Raw genomic sequence first — 9150 nt, forward strand, 5'->3', positions numbered from 1 at the left:
CTAATTATAATGACTACCACTGTAAATTTTAGAACTAAAATGAATCCAATGGTATTTGGCATGACACTCGAGATGGCTCCTTACCCTTAATTCTTAACTTCTCTCTTTAATTTGAATAGGACAAAGAGCATCAATCCGTTCTTCCAAATGCCTATCTAAATCCTCTTGTATATTCAACACATTAGTAACATTTTTTTTTGGCTAAATGATTAACAAAAGTAACTGTCTTAACTTCTTGTGTCACAGCAATTGCAGAAGCAGTGGTGCTAGCAATTAATGTAATTAAAACTGTTATGCCAGCAATAATCAAGCCTACTACCTTCTTGCTTGGCTTAAAACCTGACTCATTTCTTCTATTACTTGCAAGCTACTTTTAGAATACCAAGGTTCTGTGATACTCAGGGCACTAAAACAAAAGTTAGTTGATAGACCTCCATAACTGACATGCTGGATTTCAAAACACAAACACAATTAGAAGGTGTATAATCAATGCAACTTATTTTAAATACTGTAAAAGAAAGAAAAGTAAATTTAACTTGACAATTAGAAGAGCCTTAACACATGTGCTAACACCCACTTGAAATCTAGATCGTGCCCCAACTTTATCTCTTGCTAACATAACATCATGGAGAACTGTAGCTAATTTCCATATATGTCTCTGAAAATGTCCAGAACCAGAATTACAAATGAAGACTGTTATTTCCAATATTGGATTGATTTCTAGACCAGTCCATGATTGAGTCTGAATAACTGGTCACATTTAATAACAAGAGAAGAGGCATTGTAAACTTCTCTTTTTGATCCTCTGTTCCACAAGGTCTTAGAACTTGAGGCAAGGCAGCTTGTCCCATCAGGGGTATAAGTAAGCAATTGTGGGTCAGGAGCATATGTCCAATACAGCTTCCTTGTCACCATTGTCAGGACTCTCAACAAGCTCACAAGTCAGCATCATTCTTTATCCTGGCATGAGCATGCCTCACCTGTTGCTCTGATGGTCACCATGCTCCTTTAGCATCCTGCAGAAAAAACACGACATGCCCCCTCTTCCTCATATTTAATACCTGATCAGGATCATGCCTTTATGCCGGTAATTGGATCCTTCCCTTTTACCTATGCATAAGTATGCCTATTTATAGAGTGTCATAGACTAGAGAAGCAGAAAGTTCCTAACAGAAGGATTTTTTTTTTAATTTTTAAATTATTTATTTATTTATTTTAATTAATTAATTAATTAATTTATTTATTTTTTAGGTTTTTCGAGACAGGTTTTCTCTGTGTAGCCCTGGCTGTACTAGAACTCACTCTATAGACCAGGCTGGCCTAAAATTCAGAAATCCACCAAGGATTTCTTAATACCAACATATAAGGCACTAAACATATGTAGGTACTAAAGTACTTTTAGAAATCTGCACCTTTGAAAACAGATAACTGAAAGTTAACTCTTTTAAAAAACTTATTAATTATTCCATTCATTTACATCTCAAATAATATCCCACCTCCCAATTACCCCTCTGCCCCCCCACCCATCCCACATCTGCCCTCCCCTTCCTTTTGCCTGTTTGAGAGAACTCCCCTACTCACGCAAACTCTTCTACTCCATCACTTCAGAATCCCCCCACTCTGGGGATTCTGGGGATCAAACCTCCCCAGGACCAATGGCCTCCTTTCTCATTGCTGTCAGGCAAGTCCATCCTCTGGTACTTATGTATTTAGAGCCAAAGATACCTTTAGGTACACTCCTTGGTTGGTGGTCTAGTCTCTGGGGGAACTTGCTTGTCAGGCCAGCCTATGTTGTTCTTTCAGTGGGCTTGCAATCTGCCTCTGCTCCTCCAGTCCTTCTGCCAGCTCCCCCACCAGGTTCCCTGAGTTCAGCCTAATGGCTGACTCCAAGCAGTCACCTCTGCATTGGTCAGTTGCTGGCCGGACCTCCCCAGGAATTGCCATATTTGATCCCTCTCTGCAAGCACCTCTTGACCATGGCAACAGTTTTGGGTTTGGTGTCTACAGACATGACATATCCCCAGGTATGTCTGTTCCCCAACTGGCCCCAACTTCCTTCAGTCTCTGTTCCACTTTTTGTCCCTATTCTACCTTTAGACTTAAACATTTCTGGGTTAAAAAATCTTTGATATGGGTGAGTGACTCCATCCCTTGACCAAGGTCCATGTCTTTCTACTGGAGGTGGTCTTCACATATTCCACCTCCTTCTTCTCTGTGCATTACAGCTTAAGTCAATCCTATTGGGTCCTGGGAGTCTTACATTTCTCTGGTGTTTGGGACCCTCCAGTAGCTCTCCCCAGTTCCTCATCCTCCCTGCTACTTATTTTTATTCAAGTTCCTGTCCTTCTGTACCTCTCTCACATCTCCTCCAGATGCTGATATTGTCACCCTTAGTTCCTCCTCCTCCTCCTTTTTCCCTCCTTTCTTTCTCTCTTTTTTCATATCCCACAATTGTCCTAATTTCCCCAATGCAGGACTGAAGCATCCACCTCAGATCTTCCTTCCTTCTACACTCCATATGGTCTTTAGGCTGTATCATATGCATTGTGATATTTTGGGTTAGTATCCACTTATTAGTGAGTACATACCATGTGTGTTCTTTTGTGTCTGGATTACCTTATTCAGGATAATATTTTCTAGTTTCATCCATTTGCCTAAGAAGTTCATGAAGTCATTGTTTTTAATCACCGTGTAGTACTCCATTATGTATATATACCACATTTTCTGTATCCATTCTTCTGTCGAGGAGCATCTGGGTTCTTCTGGCTATTATAAATAAGGCTGCTATGAACATAGTGGAGCATGTGTCTTTGTTATATGTTGGAGCATCTTTTGGGTATATACCCAGGAGTGGTATAGCTGGGTCCTCAGGTAATACTAAGTCCAGTTTTTTGAGGAACCACCAGACTGATTTCCAGAGTGGTTGTACCAGCTTGCAATCTCACTAACAGTGGAAGAGTGTTCCTATTTCTCCACATCCTCGCCAACATCTGTTGCCACCTGGGTTTTTGATCTTGGTCATTCTGGCTGGTGTGAGGTGGAACCTCAGGGTCATTTTCATTTGCATTTCCCTGATGACTAAGGACGTTGAACATTTCTTTTAGGTGTTTCTCAGCCAATTCAAGATTCCTTGGTTGAGAATTCTTTATTTAGCTCTGTACGCTTAAAAATTATATTTGTCTTTAGATAACGTGGAACTGCAACTCCAAATTATGTTGAAATTTCCCATTGATCCAATCAGGATGACTATAATCCAGAAAGCAGATAACAATGGAGGCAAAAAAAAATAGAACACATAGACACAGACACATACACCCTTCCCACACACACACTAACTAGGCCCCTGTGAGCTCCTACGATGATTGAGGTATGTCTCTACACTAAGGAAATCAGTAAGGAAGCTCTTCAAAATGTTAAAATAGAACTTGAAGATCAGTGAAATTACTTATGAATATATGAAGGATTTGTGATAGTTACATGTACATTATGGTGGCCAAATGATACAATTATCTCACTCTTTCATGATATGAAAGACATCAAAGTGTTCATGGTGTCAGGGACATGTGACAGAGACTCTTTAGATTCCAGTGGACCAGGAAGCAGAGAGCAAGGCTGCAACCAGAGGCTGAGTTATACCCTTCAATGTCCTCTAATCATCCATTTGCTGGTACACTGTATCTTCTAAAGGTTCCCCACATCATACCCAAATAATACCATCACCTTGGGAGCATGTGCATAAACCAGTATGTTGTGGGGGATATTTTCTACTGAAACCATAAACCGAAGTCAAACTAGGTTGCTGAGAACAATCTGTATACTCATGTTTATTGTCACAATTCTTAGCAGCCAAGTTACCCAATCAGCTTTGGTACCTACCAGAAGAACAAAGAAGATGTGATATATACGAATGTTATTTTGTCATAAGGAAGAATGCAATTACGTTGGTAGAGGAAGATAGGTGGGATTGGAGATAATTATGTTATTGAAATAGACACCATAAAGACAGGAATCATTTTTTTTCTCTCTCATATATAGATTCTGTTATGGGGAGAAGGACATCAGAGTAAAAGGCAGACTTTTCATGATACAGAGGGAACCATAAGGTGGAGATCAGGTAGAAATAAGAAATAGAGGGAGTGAGTATCACTGAAGAGAATAAAATTATTACATATGTGCAGAAGTATCATTTTGCTTTGTACCAATTACTATGCCAATTTAAACATTACATGCAAACTCCACTAAATTGTTTTAGCAATATAATGAATTCTCATGAAAATGCTGAACCAATAAGCTAAGAGTTTCAAATATTCTTTACTAAATTGGTTTCACATGATGAAAATTTAGCATTTACTTTCCATCCAATTGTTGATTGCAACTTGGGATCTGTTCATCATTTAAAAATCTTATTTTTATTTGTTTTGCAGTATTGCTGGCAACAGCCATTAGCATAAATACAGTTACATTGTCAAGGAGATAGTGAGTCAGAGAAATATTACTAGAAACAAAACATGGACCCAAAGTGGTAGAACTCACCACATGTTTATTTCTGTAACAAACTGATACATAGATGATGATATTGAATCTTTGCTGATTGACAATGTTCCTGGATTATTTTCCCAGGAGGGACTGCTTTTACATTTGCCTCTGAAGGGTTCAAATCCAAGTAATCACCATTACAAAGCTATTCTAGAATGTATCAACTCACAGGTCTTTCTCAGATTTCTGTAGAGTACATGTAAATCAGGAAATTGAGAACACTAGTTTGTCCTGAGTTGCCCTTCAGCTGCAATGGTTCTTAATGTCCAAATAAAATCTAAAGTTCTTAGGTTAAACTGAAGTTTTTCTTAGGAGAAACTGGATTTTCATTTCAAAAATATTGAGCTACAATTACATTTATTCTTACATTCTTTTTCCATGAGACATGGAGCAACTTCAGACACAAACACAAATTGTCTAGAAGCCAAAACCAAAGCAAAACAAACAAAACAACCAACAGGACAAAACAGGAACAACAAAAATTAAGGGACATTATATAATGAAACAATACAGAGAATTAGAGACAGGTTCTAAGGAGTGAAAAAAAAATTAACCCTGAGTAATTCTAAACTATTTAGGTAAATTCAAAAATCTAATTTTATGGCATATGTGTTAAATAGTCCTTTAATTTTAAATATATTTTAGTTAATTTATATATTTATATATATATATTTATAAATATTTATATATTTAGTTAATATATTAGTTAATATAATATACAATATTTTGTATATTGTTGGGGCACATACTATGATGTGTGGAGATCGGAGAGCAACTTTCTGTAGTTCATTCTTCCCTTCTACCCTGTGGGTCACTGAGACTAAAGTTAGGTAGGTTATCAAGCTTGGCAGTGGTTCTTTTGCCTGATAATTAATCTTATTTGCACCAAATTATATGTATTTTTAAAGTTTTAGTCATTTATTATTATTATTTTAATGTGTGTGTGTGTGTGTGTGTGTGTGTGTATGTGTGTACACAAGGGTACTGTACTCATGAAGGCCAGAATAGAATCTAGGATCCTTTGGAGCTGAAGTTAAAGTGATTATTAAGAAACAAATGTAGGCTCTAGTATCCAAACTCAGGTCTTCTTGAAGAGCAGAAATCACTTTTAACCAGTTAGCCATCTTGGCAGCTCCTTAAACATTTGCATATTGTGCCTAGGGAGATGAGTCAGTGAGTAAGAGAACAATCTATGTAGGCATCCAGATTCTAGTTTGAATACCAAGAACCCATCTAATAGAGCCAGGGATGGCTGTGCATGCCTTGAGAAGATCCTAGGATATGATATCCCTAGACAGTCAGCCTAGATGAAACATGAAGTTCCCAGTTCAGCTTAACATTCTGGCCTAGTGCAAGCTTGCTAATATTTGATTTCCTCCAATTATCTCTAATTTTCCCATTTCTAGACAACATCATATGGGGCTGAATTCTAAAATACTGTACTTACTGGTGAAGATTGCAGTGCTCAAATACATTTCTTTGCATGGGTTGCAGTGGATTTCAAAATTACTTTCTTAATCTCTCTAAGGTCTTAACATAACATCAACAGAATAGAAATTCTCTAAACATGTCTGTCTTTTCCCTGTCTCTGTACCCTGCATAACAGATCCTGCTGCATAGGTTAGCTTTGCCATCGCATACTTCACATGCCTCTCAGAATCCCCATTACCTGTCTGTAAAGACATTTATTCATTCTAAAAAAATACATGATGCAATCTGTACAAAATACTAAGTAGCTGCACACACTTGAGAAACAGGTAGCATATGATAAAGAAGTGGCAGGGAAGTGGCAATATTTTGAAGCACAATGAATTTTAAATTTCAGGGAGAGGAGAAAGCAGATTTACAAAGAATTAAATAAAGATCTTCATTAGGAGAAAATGTGCAATAGAGTTGGATAGGTAAATGGGACCAGAGGATAATCTTTAATTATAAGATAACACATACAATTTATTTTCATGATAATCATGAGAATATATGTATAGCCAAACACAGTTCAAATTGATATGTGACTGGCAAGGGACACAAAGAAAGTGGTGCATCTTAAACAAGACAAAAAGATATTACAAAAGCTCATTAACAACTGGATTCAGGATCTATAAAACAAAAATTATATATAAAACATTCATATGCTAGATACTTTAGTCTCTCATGATTGAAGTCTGAATCAGAACCTGAGATTTAATTTAATTACTTGGGGAAGGGAAGGTTTAGGAAGAGGAGAGTGGTAAGGATTAATGACCGTGTATTATTGAGGGTGCTGTTCAACTTGTCCATTGTCATAGCATGTCATAATTGGAGGTCAGCTCACCTTGAGACATCTGAGGACCTGTGAAGAAGATTCCCAGACTTGCCAGGTCCTGTTCTAAGTGCTAACATGTGAGATATTTGCCTCCTCTCAGTTCTGGTTTGATTAAATAGCTGAGGTATCTAGATGCCTGTACGTGTAGCCTTGCATCATGGGACCATAGGACTATAGCATCACAGGACCATAGGATCATAGTATCAAAGAATTGGTATAATAGTAAAACTATGAGCCCCTTTTCACTTCTTTTGATTCACTATTCCTTTAATACCAAACTAGAGAAAAATTTAATTTTGAGATGTTCAAATTCAGAAACTCTTCTAAATCAGTATCTTCACTTAAAAGGAGAAATATGGCACCTGATAATTCACAGTCTGTTTCATGGTTTTAAATTATCCTCACCCATGCGATTCCAAATATTCTTAAGGAAAGAAAAGGCTAAATTAACTCAGGGTATTTCCTTGTCTTGTAGTTATTCTCTGACCTATCTTTTTTTTTTTTTTTTTTTTTGCTTCAAAGCTCTTGTGTAGACATGAAAAATACAGTAGCAGGGAATGTGCACTAGCAAAGGGGTGAGCATGGACATCTGAGCTTATTACCAGCTTGATTAACTCTCAAGTACACCAGTTTCCTCCCGCCAAGAGCATGTAGAACAGGCACTGAGTATGTTAGATAGTGGCTAGAAAGCTGGGAGGACCTCCATTGTTCCCAGCTTGCACAGACACTAGGCAAAGTGGTACTGATGATCTACTATCTGGAAATGATATCCATGGTACCAAGGAGCCAGGATTCTGATTGAGCTGGCAGCCAACTTTGATATTATCTACATGATACTGGTGGTGCAGGTGTGTAAGCTCAGGAGTCATAGAATATTGAGAGCATCTACTCAGATTTCAAAAGAAGGACTGGACAAAGGGCCGTGGGATATGTTAGAAATCTTACAGATTCTTCTAGAAAGGGTGATGTGTCCAGCTGTGCAGTTCAAATATAGGTTACTTTGAAAGTCCCAGACATAACATGAAAATAGCACATTTGCTGAGGAATTATGGAGAAAGGTCATGAGAGTTTAAAGTGACAAGTTCATAGGGATGGGGTCCCCAAGTCTGTTGCAGAATGCTGCATATCACTACATTTTCTAGATATTGAATATTTTCTAGATATTGAATATTGATATAAATATTTTCTAGATAGTGAAGCTCCAGGATTTCAACCTTCCTTTAGACTTATCCTTTCTTAATGTTATTACTACCTCTTTCCCTTTCTGTAATGGTAGTATTTACTCTATATAATTTTCTGTCTGGTTGTATAGACTCTCACAGCAAAAAATTTGTTTTGAGCCTTGAAAAAAACTCCCTATCTAAATATTTGAAAATATTAGTACTGTTAACAGGTATTAAGACTCTTAGAGATAAAATATATATGATCTACGTTATGAATTGGTGATGAGCCTCTTCGGGCAGACATGTTGAATATTTTGCTTTCAGATGTATTTAAATATCACACTGATGAGAGATGTGTTTGAGATTTTTAATCTTGATTATCAAGTTAATGGTGTTGGAGAAGTGCCTAGCAGATTAGTACAGCTCACTTGTAGATGCAGCTATGAAGGCACGTCTGGAGGGATAACAAGGATGGGAAGAGCCACCTCACAGTCTGAAAGTCTGCTTAGAGTGAGTGGAAAATAAATAGAATGCCTGCTTTCTTAGGCTCACTCTCATGCCCTGACTATGATGTGAGATCTGTTCTGTCCCTTCATTCTCTTTCCACCATGATAGACCGACACTTCTGACACTCAGAGTTAACATGTCCTTCATCACCCCTTCAACTGATTTGCTCAGATGCTATTTTCAAAATGAAACCCTAACACAAAGAGTACTTCATCATGTATCTATTAAAATTATGCAGCTGTTATGGTTAAAGAAACAGTACAGTAAATTTAGCCAGTGGCATTATAATTATTTTTAAATTCTCTACAAGCAAAAGGGCTCTTGTCTTAGTTACTTTTCTATTGCAGTGAAGCGACTGGTACCAAGACAACTTATCAAAGAAAGAATTTATTGGGACTTACAGTTCCTGAATGTGGGTCTAAGACCAACATTGTCCAGAGCATGGCACCAGACAGGCAGGCAGGCATGGTGTAGGGGCATTAGCTGAGATATGACATCTGATTCACAAACATGAAACAGAACTAAAATGGAATTCTGTGAACTTTGAAACCTCAAATTCCACCCCTAGTGACATAATCTTTTCTAACAAGGCTACACATCCCAACCTGTCTCACACAATTACACCAACTGTGAATAAAGTTT

Source organism: Arvicanthis niloticus, chromosome 10 (genome assembly GCF_011762505.2).
Source record: "Arvicanthis niloticus isolate mArvNil1 chromosome 10, mArvNil1.pat.X, whole genome shotgun sequence".
In the NCBI taxonomy this organism is placed as follows: domain Eukaryota; kingdom Metazoa; phylum Chordata; class Mammalia; order Rodentia; family Muridae; genus Arvicanthis; species Arvicanthis niloticus.